Source organism: Thermobia domestica, chromosome 16, assembly GCF_964235325.1.
Source record: "Thermobia domestica chromosome 16, izTheDome1.hap1.1, whole genome shotgun sequence".
NCBI classification, from domain to species: Eukaryota; Metazoa; Arthropoda; class Insecta; order Zygentoma; family Lepismatidae; genus Thermobia; species Thermobia domestica.
The window spans coordinates 39,957,668-39,973,794 of NC_137469.1; the positions used below are offsets into that span (position 1 = coordinate 39,957,668).

At 33.8% G+C, this 16,127-nt stretch overlaps 1 non-coding gene across 1 annotated transcript; it reads right to left on the reverse strand.

The window, feature by feature from the left end:
* Nucleotides 1-913: 913 nt before the first annotated feature.
* TRNAW-CCA (transfer RNA tryptophan (anticodon CCA)) lies at nucleotides 914-985 on the reverse strand. The gene has a single exon. It is a non-coding gene; the product is annotated as a tRNA-Trp (tRNA).
* Nucleotides 986-16,127: the final 15,142 nt, after the last annotated feature.

The window sequence follows — 16,127 nt, forward strand, 5'->3', positions numbered from 1 at the left end:
TGCAAGACACGCCCATTTTCTCTTTACAAAACTTAAAATTTTAATTGGCTCTAAAATGTAAATTTTTAATTACTGTAAACGTAAAGTTTTAATTGGCTCAAAAAATAATTATTTTTAATTACTGTAGTCACTTTTTTCTTTTTGCGCACCTGTTATGAGAGTTTCAAAAGAGACACCCATAGAAAACACCTAATTGAGAGTTTCAAAAGAGGAACTGGGGGGACTGTCCCACCAATAATCCGATTTGAAATGTGTTTTTTTGGGAAAAAAAATGTGATGATTTGTGTCCGATTGCCACAAAGAAAAGTGAAATGAAATTGATATTCCTCAGAATAAGCCTCAAATCGGCCCGCCTTCCAATGTTGAGGACAACTCTGCTCCCTGATCCTCCATAGGATTGTTTTTCAAGTTCACAAATATTTTGAGCATTGCTTTTGCTATGTAATTTGAGAATCACTGAAATCAGACTGGTGACATGAAATGAAACGAAGTAGAAAGATAATGCAATGTATTTATGAGAACTCAATAGGATTTTACATGTGTACCAAAATAATGAATAAGAATTTACCTTTTTTTTTTTTTTTGCTTAATTTTATTTTTAATAAGTAAGGTGGCTCAGTGGTAGAGCTCTTACCTCTGGCGTGTGGAATCCCTGGTTCGATTCCCGGCTAAATAAGTTTCTAGTAGAAAAAACCATATCCACCACCCCAGTTTTCTCGGGTTACTCGTTTCCTCCCAGATTCTCATTCCATCGATCCTTCCATCACCATTCACTTACCGTAAACATTCGTCTCCCTTAGCCTAAAGAGCATAATCGTGCCTGAAAGTTATTTTCATTTCATTTCATTTTTAATTTTATTTTAACAAATAGGCTAATAATTTGCCACAGACTTAAATAAAAAAAAGTAACCATTGACCCCGACGTGATTTGAACACGCAACCTTCTGATCTGGAGTCAGACGCGCTACCGTTGCGCCACGAGGTCACCTGCCTTCAGGCCTTCACAATTATTTTCTAAGTATCGTCACCTTGCTTACATTTCTGTATTTTCATGTGAAGCGTTATCAATGCTATTGTTTTCTGATAATAGTCTCCCAATGTATCTATTTAAGTGTATACAAGATACTTAAAAAAATAAAAAAAAAGAAATAGTAGAAATCAGATGATGATAGATCTTTCACGCAACTGAGATAGAACAACCATATCCACACAAACCTCTATATTTATGTACTGTATATAGAGCCTTACACTAGCATAAACATCGATCCTGAGGAAGCCAGGGAACCAGAGCCAACAAAAATTTTCTTGGTCTCTCACGCAATGGCGGATGTAGCTCGGAGCTGGAGGTCTAGGCCTCCAGTTCTTTTTTGAATGACAAAAAAACAATTTAAGCTAATAGTTATATACAGAGCCCGGATGTTGTTGACCTAAAATTTTCTAAAAAGTGACCTATAAAATGACACTAAAATTCCTGTAAAATGACCCTAAAAATCACAAAAATTGACCTTAAAACTTGCGTTTTCTTAAACGTTTATTTCGTTAAACATTGACATTTTTTAAATATCCATTGGATTTTTAGTTAACATTACTCACTCATATTCAAAAAGTATTGTTTCACTTAGTTGCAGTCCATTGATCATTGATTTCTATTGACCAGTCCATTGTACGGCATTGTAAGTATTGAAAGCGTCAATTCACTCCCGAGTTAAAGCTAGGAAGCACTCTTAAACAATAAAAGTTCGCAAGTGTAGACTACATGAAAATAATAGATAGAAACCTGTTTAAAATCCTTGTACGCCTTCTAATCCATTTTTAGTTATTCATGTGATCACATCCTTTGTGGTCAACAACCCAAAACTATGTGTTTGGCCACCTACCATCACCCACCTTTCGTTAACCGGCTACAGCTTAGTTTTCATTAGCTTGTTAAGAATGCAGTTTTTCCACCCCAATAGTCAGGAAGTAAGAAAAGAGATTATTCAACTTCGTCTTTTCCACATTCGTAAACCGTGTTCATTTAAAGATTAAGTGACGTAAAAGTTACCTTAAAATATTAAAAAAATGACCTGAAATTTCAAAATGGCAAAAAGTGACCAAAAGTTGACCCTAAAAAACTATATTTCTAGAACCTAGAGTTGATGGATAACGTTTTTATTTGAACTTGCCTTGTGCTATGCGTAACAGAAAAAAGTTGACTTGTCAACAAGATCCGGGCCCTGGTTATATATTTTTGAAAGTTTATAGTAAAATCATGATATACTTATCATAGTCTCGGTTCTGGATGCTCCTCCCAGCTTTTACTTTCTAGATCCGCCTCTATCTCTCAGAATCTGAATATATATTTGCTCAAATTTACCATTCTAAGTTAAGAAAACAAAGTTAAAATTAGGCCCATCATTACCAATCCAAGACAAAACTAAGTTCAAAACTATGGAAACACTTTTCATCCTCGTCTTCATAGAAGACCAAGACGATGACTACTCTTTATTATTATTATTATTATTATTATTATTATTATTATTATTATTATTATTATTATTATTATTATTATTATTATTATTATTATTATTATTTGAAACGGAGTGGTTATGGTAGATTATCTCTCAAAGCAGTAAATCCTAATTGGAGATTATGTAGGTTTTCTACGAAAGCTTCATGATCATATACGAAAGAGGCTTCGTAGCGAACTGACAAAAGGCGTTCTTTTATATCAGGATAATATCATTCCCAATAAATCAATAGTCACCATGACAACAATTCATGATTGCAGTTTCGAATTATAGATATACCACATTGACTCGACAGCTATAACATTATTCGGCGTAAGCTCTAAACTGCGATAAACAAAGCCACGTGAAACTAAATCTCGCTGATTTGCTGTTGTCCTACTGACGCTTGTACTCCTCCGCAAAATAGTTCATGTGATTGCATTATTACTTTTACTATGAAGCTTCATATAAAACTGCTATATTATTATAAATTACAAAAAAATATAATACGGATTATCTAATAATAATGCAATTGAGTGTGGCTAATGAAACAACAGAAATAAACACTAAGCATGCGCACTAATTATGGCGCCAACTCAACTGTGGACGGGTATTCTGCTTTTAAAGTCTGAAAGATGACTGGCATGAAACACGAGTGTTGTGGTGAAACACCAACAAGGCAAACCTTTACTCACTACTGTAAGCAACAATTGTTTACGAGCGAAATTCAAATACTTTTTTTTTTTTTAATCTTTCGAGTTTCTTTTCTGCTGCTGCTGTATCTGGACAACACGAGACAGTATTGTCAAAATGCACGTGCACAATTTGCTCCTCCCCGTGGGAAGTGGGAGTGATACATCACTAGCCAATCGTATTTGTGACAAGCGGAAGGATACAAATATTTTGTTTATCGGAGTTTAGAGCTTACGCTGAACAATGTTTAGTCTTCCGTTCCAGGCACTGCTGTCGGCTGGAGGAATTCTACTCCCTTTCGCTAAGGCTCTCTTATTGGCTCAACGCGTGGGTGTGTCGAAGGTGTGAGTTTTAGTTCACATTTTTGCCACGGCTCAAGACATTTTGGCAGCACTATAGTCCCTTATCAACCTTAATCGCCAGTTCGACACTTTCTTTCTTCTGTTCCCAAACCTCGAAGAAGAAGTCTGAAGATGACCATTTTTACGATGATGATAACGTGATGTGCGCTGTAGATAGATTCTGCATGTCTTCTCGGAAGATTATTTTTATTTTTATTTTATTTTATTTTATTTTTTTTTTACCGGCGGCAAAAGGCAATTAAATGTCGATGGTCAAAAAGTAACTCAATACTTGAATTCTCATCTGTTCTTTCATAGTTTGGCTTAGTACTTTTGTGTCAACCCTAGTATTTGTAAGACTCTAAGCTATATAGCCGAGAGCTTAAGTTTAAAGTGGGATCGTGGGATCTGAACAACTGTACTTCGTTCGATGTGCTCTCTATTAGAGATGGCATTGGTCAATGAAAACATAACCCATGAACTACTGGCCCAATGCCCACCGTGATGTACGACCCACCATGACCCACCACGCACTACGATCCACTCTGACCTACCAAAAGCCATCGTCATGAACTCTGACCCCTTGATCCATACCCTCCTCTAAACTGACTAAAGAGTTTACACTTTAATAAAACAAGGCCGTGAAATTATCACTAATCTAAGTTTGAATTTCTTCAATGAATCGCTGAAGCACTGCTACAACGATATTGTATATCTATTTTGTAATTTCTTCTATTTTTATATCTTGATTTTGGTCAACGGTGCATAAAAGTACACAATCTGTCGTGTAGAAGAAGAACAAAAAGAATATATTTGTTGTTGATTCTAAATAGAAAGAAATGATTTAATCTCAATAGTTAAAGTATATGTTGGTTTTATAGGTGTAATCTGCATTTATAGTTATCATAACAGCAAATAGTTGCTTGTTTAAAACGTTGCTATGACATCCGAAAAAGAAAAATCTAATTAATGAGGTTTTGGAGAATAAAGGTAATAGTGATATAATTTCTCGTGCCTCATTTAGTGTGATTTGATCGTTTTTATATATTTTAAGAATTACACGGACTGTGGGCTGGAATGTAACGTAAAATATATGTATAATATAAATTAATCATTACATTTTAAATAGTGGTTCCTATATATAGGGCTACGTTACATTTTAGATGGTGTTATCTCTCCCAGGACGTTACATTTTAGATTGTGGTTTACCGACCAGGACATTGAGATTAGTTTGAAGTATAGTAAAGCAGTCTCAGCATAGTGATCAACACGGAGTACACTTTACTCAGAAGTGGAAAAAGAATTTATAGAAACATAAAAATGAGTGTTTCTGGAAATGAAAATATGCATGAAGAAGGTGGTGATGTAGAGCTACCAGGTACGAATTCATTAACGAACGTGGCTGATCTTATAAGACAGCTTGGTCAGCAAATATCGCAACAACTTGGTCAGCAAATATCGCAGCAACAGCAAAGAATGGATACTCAACTAGAGGAAATGTTCCACCAAATATAGCAGCAACAGCAATGAATGGGTACTCAGCTAGAGCAAATGTCCCACCAAATATCGCAGCAACAGCAAAGAATGGATACTCAACTAGAGCAAATGTTCCACCAAATATCGCAGCAACAACAAAGAATGGATACTCAACTAGAGCAAATGTTCCACCAAATATCGCAGCAACAGCAAAGAATGGATACTCAGCTAGAGCAAATGTCCCACCAAATATCACAGCAATAGCAAAGAATGGATACTCAGTTAGAACAAAAATTTCAGCAAATGGATACTCGATTTCAACAAATAGATACTAGATTTGAACAAATTACACAGATTATGACTCAGCGAATGGATAATAAATTAGATCAGACAACACAGTAAATCAACACCAAATTTACAATTGTACAAAGTGCAGTAAATATGGTTGAAACACAGGTGAATGAGCATACTAGTCAGATCACGGAATTGCAGAAAAAAGTAAATGCAATTAAGGAGAAATTTAGTACGGCAAATGATAATCGAGTTCCGGCTCTCAACATTGGTCTTGCACCACATGAATCCAGAGTAGCAGTGGATGATAATGATTCATCCAAAGGATCCTCAGAAATGAACAATAGTGAAGTTAGTATCGAATGAGATAAGAGAAGAAATAATTTATCTCACCGCATGAAAAACATTCACACAAATTCTAGACATTTGAAGCACATTAGTAAAAATAATCATTTTCGATTTAGTGAAATCAGATCTTTAACAAAATTTAGTGGAAGATCAGATGACATCCCGGCCAGCACTTTCCTAGAAAAAGTCGAGGAAGAGTGTAATTTAATGGGAATAGACAGATCTATATTGTTGATCTATATCTGCCTCATATTTTATTACCACCTTCTTCCGTATGGTTCAAAGCAATCCGAAGCAATTTACGTAGTTATCTAGATTTTAAAAATGCTTTACTTTCTAATTTCGAGAACGATTTCATGTCGGCAAATCGAGACGCCTTGGTTCGAAACAGACGGTTTATCCCAAAATTGATAAGAATCTAACTGATTTTGTGATATCCGTATATAATGAATTGATTTTAATTAATCCATACTAACAGGAATCAAGAATAATAGCATCAATCCGAATCTTGTTACCTTTTAAGTTGCAACAAATGTTGATTTCTGCACAATGCGTTAATTTCAATCACCTGATTATGATAGTGCAAAATTTTGAAAGCCAATCTAGGTTGCAAGCTAATAATAATCGAAATCAAGCATGTGCTAGTTATGTACCTGTTCGCAATATCAGTGTCAGGGAAGGTGATTCTAATGAGATAAATAATAATACATTCTATTGTAATGAGAATAGAACTGAACCTAATTGTGCCGGTAATAGAACTGAATCTAATTTTAGGAGAAACAGGAACAATAATCGTAATATATTCAGGAATAAAGCGAACAATAAAATGTAATTTTCCACGATATGGATTTCACAATAGATTCATACTTGACAGAAATTATCAAAATAGAAATCGGAATACTGTTGAAGCAAATAATAGACATAATTGTATACAAGATTTTGGCGTACAATGTAACTTAATCGAACCCTTTGGTAATATAACAAGCTAATGTTGTGGCGTCCGACAAAACGTATTCAATTGGTTTTCGTTTATTTTCACTTTGAATACAATTGTAATTTCATTTGTCATTCATACTTTGTTTGAATTTTATACAAATAATAAAAATGATGGATACAGTTAGTTAAGACATTAGTTCCTTCAGAAGTTTTTTGTAAGATTAACATAGATAACATTGAATTTTCAGATTGATTTTTAATATAATATTTTCTTTATTTGTATTATTTCTTGTTATGATATTGGTTATTTATTTCATTTGGTGTATTGTTATAATTTCTTTGTAATTCCTAATTCTTCTGAATTCTATGCTATTTACATCTATGCACCGATACAAATATTGTTTAGCAAAGCTTTGTTAATCATGCCCAAATGGAAGAAATAAGTTATATAATATGTCAACATATACTGAGTTGATTCGTTAATGAGCTCCCATAATATTGATTTGAAGAATCTATTTTAGGACCTAAATAATTATTAAATTGATCATACTTTTTTGAATTAGTCCTCTTCGTCGATAATTTTATACAATTAAAATGGAATATATTGTTAAATGAATATAAGAATGAGATAAAATAAAATTAATATATATGCATTGTAATTTATATATACAGTATATACGAGGGCTATTCGAAAAGTAATGTAACCTTATATGTAAAATTATGCAACGGTCCAGGATTCTTTTTTAAATTGTAACCAATTTAAGAAGTCCTCTTCAGGAGCCATTTATACAACGATATTGTATACCTATTTTGTAATTTCTATTATTTTTGTATCTTGATTTTGGGCAACGGTGCATAAAAGTACACAATCTGTCGTGTAGAAGAAGAAGAAAAAAGAATATATTTGTTGTTGATTCTAAATATAAGCAGATATTTAATCTCAATAGTTAAGGTATATATTGGTTTTATAGGTGTAATCTGCATTTATAGTTATCATAACAGCAGATAGTCGCTTGTTTAAAACGTTGCTATGACATCCGAAAAAGAAAAGTCTAATTAATGAGGTTTTGGAGAATAAAGGTAATAGTGATATAATTTGTCGTGCCTCATTTAATGTGATTTGATCGTTTTTATATATTTTAAGAATTACACGGACTGTGGGCTGGAATGTAACGTAAAATATATGTATAATATAAATTAATCATTACATTTTAAATGGTGGTTCCTATATATATATATATATATATATATATATATATATATATATATATATATATATATATATATATATATATATATATTACACTGCTCTATTACAGTTCCAGTTGATTTGACTTTTACGATATAAAGTGGCAAAGTGTTTGTCATGGACCACATTACGATGAATTTCAATTTAATTATCATATATAATTATTTCCTTATATATAATTATATGATTATGTATATAATTACAGATACTTTTCAGTGGAAAATAGGATGAAATTCGAAAGACTCAAATCAAGGTAAAATAGGCCAACGTAAAGGAAAAATACAATGAAAAATTCAACTGTCTCGAAAGCTAAGTAATAAAATTTTATTGCTATTATTGCAATTACAAATATCAATATACTCATACCAGGTAAGTAAATAGAAACAAATAAAAAAGGTAGAAAAATGTAGGCATTGAAAGTAACACATAGACAAAGTTACTAGTGTTCAGAAGATACTGTGTACCATGCACTGAGCACAGTGGGGCCGGTGGGTCAGAGTGGGTCACGATAATGGTGGTTCAGAGTTGGTTACGTCCTGTTGACCCACGACGCACTGACCCATTCACAAATCTTTTACCCACGACCCATTCCATCTCTGCTCTCTATGAAGTTCAACCTTCAAACTCTTCTCAACAGAGCTCGAACTCTCTCTTATTCGCACTCATTAACCTCATATTGGAGCTCGCAGTTGCTCAAACTCGTTCTTTGGTGCGCTAACAAGGGCGCCTGAAGGGAGGGCACGAAAATGTATACGTAATATAGCAAACCACGTATATTAAATACCAGATGTAACATAGCAACCATGGAGATGGCTCCCCTAGAAAATTTTCTTTCGGCGCTCCTGCTCGCTATCCACTTGTTGGGCTCGTATTCATACTGCATTCCACTTACTCATTGAACTCCGAAAGTTCATAAAGTCCAAGAGCCGGATATCGTAGTATAGAATCCTCTTGGAAACCGAATCCAATGTTCTACAGAATTGAAACCTTGGTCTCTTGGCGAATAAATTAGAAAACTTATCTTATATCTCTGAAAAATGCCTTAAAGGAGAAGTATACACTAAAAACCGAAGCGTGTATTGTAATATGAAACAAGTTAATAAAAATGTATCCTTTTCAAAAGAAGAGAATCAATAACATGTTTTGTGTATATAGTTTACGTAATCGATTCTCTCTCTCTCTCTCTCTCTCTTTCTCTTGAAAAAAAGGAAAAAGAATCCGCTTTGAGAGATGGTTTGTTTGTCTTCTGGGAGGCTGTTATCCCTGGATGGAGTTAACTCCGATGTATGAGGTGGAAGTTAATTTAACGCTGAAGCCATAACGACATGCCATTACGGATCCGTGTGCAAACTTGGTCAACGGGTGTTGTCTGGAAGATAAGCCTTAGTTAGTACTTTAAATGTAGGTCTCCTAGACAACCCCATGTAAAAGAAAGGAAAGAAAGAAAGGTAGAAAAAAATGACTCTCATAAAATATTCATTTAATCCAAAGCTGGAATAAAGAAAACGCATCTTGTTTGTAAATATTAACAAATCATCAGAGTAAACATGAAGATAACATTGTACTTAAGCCCTCTGAGTTAGGTTATTAACAAGAAATATGACGTTAATGCATTCATATATTTAAAATTAAATATTTACGTTGAGCTGATAAGAAATGCGTATTGATATTCATTTTTTTATTTGCACATTCTCGCATGGTGTTCTTAGGGTGGAGGTGGCTAGTTTGCAATGAGGCTCGTTCTATTCAATGAAGCTGTGCTATCATAGATTCGGTATCCTCATTGAGGCTCACGCTCGCTAACGGTTCGGACATATTATTATAAGTAGGGCTTGCACTCACTCGTGCTCGAACTCGAACTCTGACTCTAGCCCGCTATCTATCGTGAAAGAAATAGTAGTTGAGATATTTAAGAATTAAGAAAATGAGAAAAAGGTTCCAAGGGCGACCCTTGTGGTATCCCGTTTCTTATATTGCCATCACGAGAATGTATAGGTACAATTTTAACATTGTAGGTTTTATTTCACATGTAGCTTTCAAACCAGCGAATGCACGAGGGAGACAAAGCAATATTCAATACCTTCCTACTAAGATATTTGTGGCTAATAGAGCCAGAAGCTTTTGAATAGCTACAGATGGCCCATAATCATGTATATTGTTGTAAAGAAACTAGTAACATAACTTGAACATAAAAACACTATTCTCATACCTTTCCTTACAAGAATTTTAAACTCTGTTCTCAATTGCGTGGTACACCAATGCACCATCTAAATCAATGCATGGCTGGAGACGAAGAACAACGTTGTTACAAGTACCTTGACAAATCCGTACTGGTATCTTGTGGAACTCTTCTGTGGTAGCTTCTCGTAGTTCGGCTAAATTGTGTATGTGATGTTGATACACTTTGTCCTTTAAAACACTCCATAAGAAAAAAACTCATGTGGTTCAAATCGGGAGATCAAGCTGACCACTCCGTAAATCCATGTCGACCGATCCAGTGGTTCGGGAATGTTTCGTCCAGCCACTCTCGCACTGTGTGGCGGTGCTCCATCTTCTAAATCCAGTGGTCGTTTTCCCCACTCTCAGGGTACACGGTGTTGCTATATCGAAACTTGTTGTTCAGAATTACAAATACTACAATCAGTCGAACTTCATATACACAATTATGAGCCACTCTGTATGTATAATACGTCGACTCTCAATTTATTCTTCAGTGCGTAGTCGGTAAAGTGTATAAAATGGAGTGAATTGGTTACAATTAATTTGCCCTTAAGAAACATACTGAAACTAATTTAAAGTAATTTTAAATAATAATAATAATAATAATAATAATAATAATAATAATAATAATAATAATAATAATAATAAGGCCGATGATGTAGTTCTGAAATCCATTTATTTTGGAGGCGAGGCACTGTAGTAAGAAACGGCTTATATTGTGATGGTATATCTTCCATAATGGTCTGGGCACTTTCCAACTGGGCACTTTCCAACTGGGCACTTTCCAGATTCAAATCCCGACCGTTATCCGGAGCCTGTGTTAATAGTAAGTTTACTTGAAAATCTGCAAATTGCCTGGATACTAGCGACATCTATCGGTATCAGGCAAGCAAGTAACGCAGCTAGTGACATCTATTAGGTTGAAGGTTTACTATTGGCTAATTCCATGTGTGACTTACACGACATCAGACGCCAGACGGTAGTAAATATTATGTATTAGAAAAGTTATAAGATATTTTCATGGGCAAGTTTTAGGTTATAAATAAGGGGCAATAAGTCCTTCATTCATCTTTATTTGCAGCATTTAAATATGTGAACAAAATGGCTGAAACAAGACTCTAAATATATACGTGACTTACACGACAGCAGGAGACATCATGTTTTCAATAACGGTTAACTATATGAAAATTCTGTTCTTCTATTGCTACAAGGAAACTATAACTTTTTACATATATTAAGTAGATACCAAGCTACAAGACCGAAAAAAAAATTATTATATTTTCTGTATTTATTTTAAAATATATGCCACAAATATAACGTGACGTACACGACATAAATTTGTGACTTACACGACAAGTCTAACATCATGTCTTCGTTTAATTACACTTTCAAAATCTATTGGAGGATAGAGTGGCACTAATGATTTAGAGAGATAAAAGGAAGTTAACAGACAAAACAAAAAGTTAAATAGTTCTTTTATTCGAACAAAATTTGTCAAATTCTAATTTATGTCTGTGATCGACGTCTGTTAATGCAACATATGCCTAATCTTTCTGTTGCGGCCAATAAAATTATTTATCTTGATGGTAATGGCGAAGAAATGTTACATACAGTTCTTCTGATTCTTTTCTCCATATCTAACAAATATTTAATAGTTCATTTTCCGGCGAAGGGTACCAATACCCTGCCTCCAGTAGAGTATTTTCATCACTTCTTCACTGCGTTTATTCCCTTCACATGCGCCAGTGAACTGTTCTGGAATGAAATCAAACTTCCTTCGTGGTGAAGAAATATTTTAGATGAGAGAACATTCAATAGTATACGCTGAAACACAATGAAAGTAGTGCTAGTTTCGTGTTTTTGGAATATTACATATTTGTTTCTTATGATGTTTCCATTGGCGCAACTCAAAAATTTTTGAAGTAATACTCTTTACTACAGTATATTACATTAGGTTCGGACATAGCTTGCGTGCGCTCTCAATAAATTCTGAAGCAGATTGAGGATCAATTTGCGTTTGATAGCCTTTGCCATAGTTTGTAGCCGAAAAATGCCAAGACATTTCAACTTTCTGCAGTGTTATTGAACAAAGTGAATAATGTGCACCATCATCCGACTGATAATTCGCATTGTTGATCGGAAAACCCGGATGACGCCCTTCAAAATCTTCCATAAATGTAGAATAGAAACAAGCAACTGCAAACATATCTCGATGCATACAATCAGATATAATTACGCACGAATCATGTTCTGTGGTTTCATTTTCTTCAGGAAAATATATTATGGCAGTTTACATAGTACAACTGTGTGATACCCAGTAAGCGGTTTGTATCTTTTCTTGGTACGCAAAACAGTAATTTCCACTAAAATCCATTTGATGCAATATCATTCTTTTCAACTTCTCTATCTATTTCCGCTTCCATTCAGCTTCTGAACTAGGCATATCTGAAAATGCAACAGAAAAGACTAATGTTACATATCTGATATGTCCTAATTTCATAATCTTAAAGTAAACGTTGTTGTGACTTACATAGTTCCGTTTGAATAAGCATGTTTTCTACCAAGAAAGCGTGATAGAGTAGTAGCGTGCTAGATTTGGCTCGACAGGTTGCGGGTTTAAAACATATAGCTGGCAATCCTGACTGAGGTGTTCTTCATTCACGCCAGGCAAATACCGAGATGATACCCATTCAACGAATCCTTTCCCACATACCCACCTCCATCCTATACCGGCCTGAGCTTTAGATGCCTAAATGCAATAAATACCAATTTACAAGCATATTTCCAAAACAACGAAAGAGTACGAGAAAACCAATAAACGTACTAAGTAGCTGAAGCTAGAAACTTCGGAACCACATGTGCCAACATTGTTCCAAAGACAGTAGATACTTCCTGTCACGTTTTTTAAAACTTCTTTCTAGATCACATCGATTCATATTGTTTAACTTCCATTCATTTGTTACATTTATAGTTCAGTCAAGTACATTTTACATCCATACTTCATAATATTGCTTTTATCATCCTTATCTTTCATTCTCTTACACTAAACATGGCACCCAATACATTAATTGAGTTATCAATTCACTATTTATACGTTTTACTGCAGTTAGCAACTATTTTCAATGTAGTAACATTGCAACAAAATGTGACTTACACGACACGCATAATGTGACTTACACGACAGGGAAAAAAATGTGACTTACACGACATATTATATTTTGTATTTAAAAGAGTTACACGTATTATTTCGGGACTTTCTGCACGGCGTTTGATTACCGTCTGTCCAAATGAAGAAAATTTAGAATAACAGATTTTTTGTTTTATTATGTATATAAATACATAAACTTATTTATGTTTTCTTGTGACTTACACGACAGCCTACTTGAATAAATCAATTATTGTAATTTTCTTGCTATTATTAAATTATATGCAAAAAAATGTCACTGATGTAAACACAAACATTATCTTAATAAATACCATACGCGATCTTAAATTACCTACAGAAATTAGCAGAGAAAAACTTTGTGTTAATATCCAAATGTAAGTACGATATTCTGCGACATGAAAGTGGCCATATTTTACCTCCTGCAGAGCCATCTACGAATCAGCGTTGGTATCATCTTGTTCATGTATGAAAAATTCAGCATTCTTAAAAATGAATTTTAATACTTATGTAGGCCAACGTGAAACTTCAAATTTTCCCTTCGTAGGGTCTCTTACCGCGGAATTGACCTATTACAAACAAGCGTAACGCTTTGACATGTTTGTTTTGTACAGTATAAACAGGATAAATAATTTTAAACAATTGTGTATTTTGATACAAAAATGCGTATTTGGAATAATACTACTGTCTTAATAATAAGATTTAAAAAAAAAAATACCACACCATTAAATAGTTTAATCTTCAGGCTTATTTCTTCTAAGTGAAAGAAAACAGGAACTTTTGCAGAACATTTTCTCCAATTTATTTTCTAAAGGAAAGAAAACTTTTTAAAACTACATCTTCTTCCCTTGCTGACTAGACTAAACAAAATTAACAGAGAAGAAGAGACTGAAAAACTAACTGAAAGATTCCTATATAATTTTTTTCTCCCCTTTGGAATAAAAAAATATCCCTCAACTGATTTTCCCCCTTAAGCATGAACAAGGACAAAGAAAGTAATAATTGTCCAAATGAGAGGGAAATTTTAGAAGGAAAAAAATTAAAAGTTTTTGCCTTAGTTGAAAAAAATAGGGAAGAATCATCATCCAAAAATTCTCTCTACTGGAAAACTTAACAGTATGCACTAATGATTTTTTTTTTTTTTTTTACAATACATAATTAGGAAAGTGAAATTGGCCTTGGACACGGAAGTAGAGTTATGGAAAGAATAAATGACAGCTAGGATGCTGCGAAAAGAAGAGATAATAGCCTATTATACAACACAAAGGATTTATTTTTACTTTTATATTATTTTCCATCAAAGTCAGACTGTAATGGGGAGATACAGTGTTTAATACAAAATATATTTCTCGTCCGGTATAGTAATGTTGAAATGAAATTAAATTAAATTTCTAGTTTTAAGAGCCTGACTTACCGAACATAATACAAAATTTACCATTTTGCTTTTGCTTTTTTATTCATAAGTGAAAGGAGATAATGAAATGCAACTCAGGGCCGGATCAAGGGGGTTCAATTAGGGGCATTTGCCCAAGGCGCAGCTAGTTGAGAGTATGTAGGGGGCGCCATTTCGATGCAAAAGTGAGAGGAAAGGGGGCCGCAATACGTCTTTGCCCCGGGTGCAATATTTCGTATATTCGGCCCTGATGCAACTTACTGCAATCATCGATAATGTTATTCTACAATAGAAAATATGAACCTGAAGAAGTTTCAGTGTTGCTATACATAGAAATTATTAAGTGTTGCGAGAATAGCATTTCCCCCAAAATCAAAGTTAAGGCAGCGACTAGAGGAACGAACGCAACTGCATTTGATTATGTATCATGTCCTTTTGGTATCCTATGAACTACTTTTTAAATAACATTATTATTTAACTTTTAATAACCGTATGTTAAAACTATTTTGCTTATTACACACTAAATAAAACTATTATTTAAAAAGTAGTTCACAAGAATCCAAGACAACATAATACATAAACAAATGCAGTTGAGTTCGTTCCTGCTGTCTTAACTTAGATTTTGGAGGAAATGTTATTCTGGCAACACTGTAATTTCTATGGATGGCAACAGTGAATTTTTTCAGGTTCATATTTTCTGTTGTAGAATAACATTATCTATGATTTTGGTAAGTTGCATTTCATTATCTCCTTTCACTTACGAAAAACAAGCAAATGAAAAATAGTAAATTTTGTATTATTTTAGTGTGTCAGGCTCTTAACGTCCAACGGTTATATCCATTAGGCTAAAGGAGACAGATGATCAATAAAGGAGAATGATAATGCTCGGTAGAATCTAAGTTCTCACTAATCGACTAGACTCATGACAAGTAAAGCTTAATAAAAATTATGTTATTACTACACTATATGAAGCATGAAGAAATTAAGTTATACCGCATTTTTCTCGAATTCGAACTCAGCTAAAGAAGTGACGATAAACAAGAATGTAATTTTTATTCATTCGAAATGAGATAATACTTGAAACCAGAAATTAAGCAACTAAAGGGAAAAATCGTTAAATAAGATAGGAATACTTATATCCGAGATGTGAAATAAAATCATTAATTAACTAAGATGAAAGTAACATTGGAAGTGATATAAGAGAATGAAAAATAAAGAAATATATTCTCGAAGAAGTTCAAAGTAAATTTACGATTACTTTAACAACATATATTACTCTTCCCTTACGTTTTAACATAACTAATAAGTAAGCAAACAAAGAAAGAACAAATGTCTTACTTCTGAGAAAATGTAATAAATGAATGGGACTCAAACAAATGTTTACACAGAAGTAATACACAAGTACTTGGTGCAGTCACCTCCGAGCAATAAGACGGTGTGCCACGAAAGTGTTTCACAGTTTCATTAGATGGTTTTGAAGAAACATTTGGTCTCTTTCTTAACGTCTCCCTTTCCATTCTTGCACCAT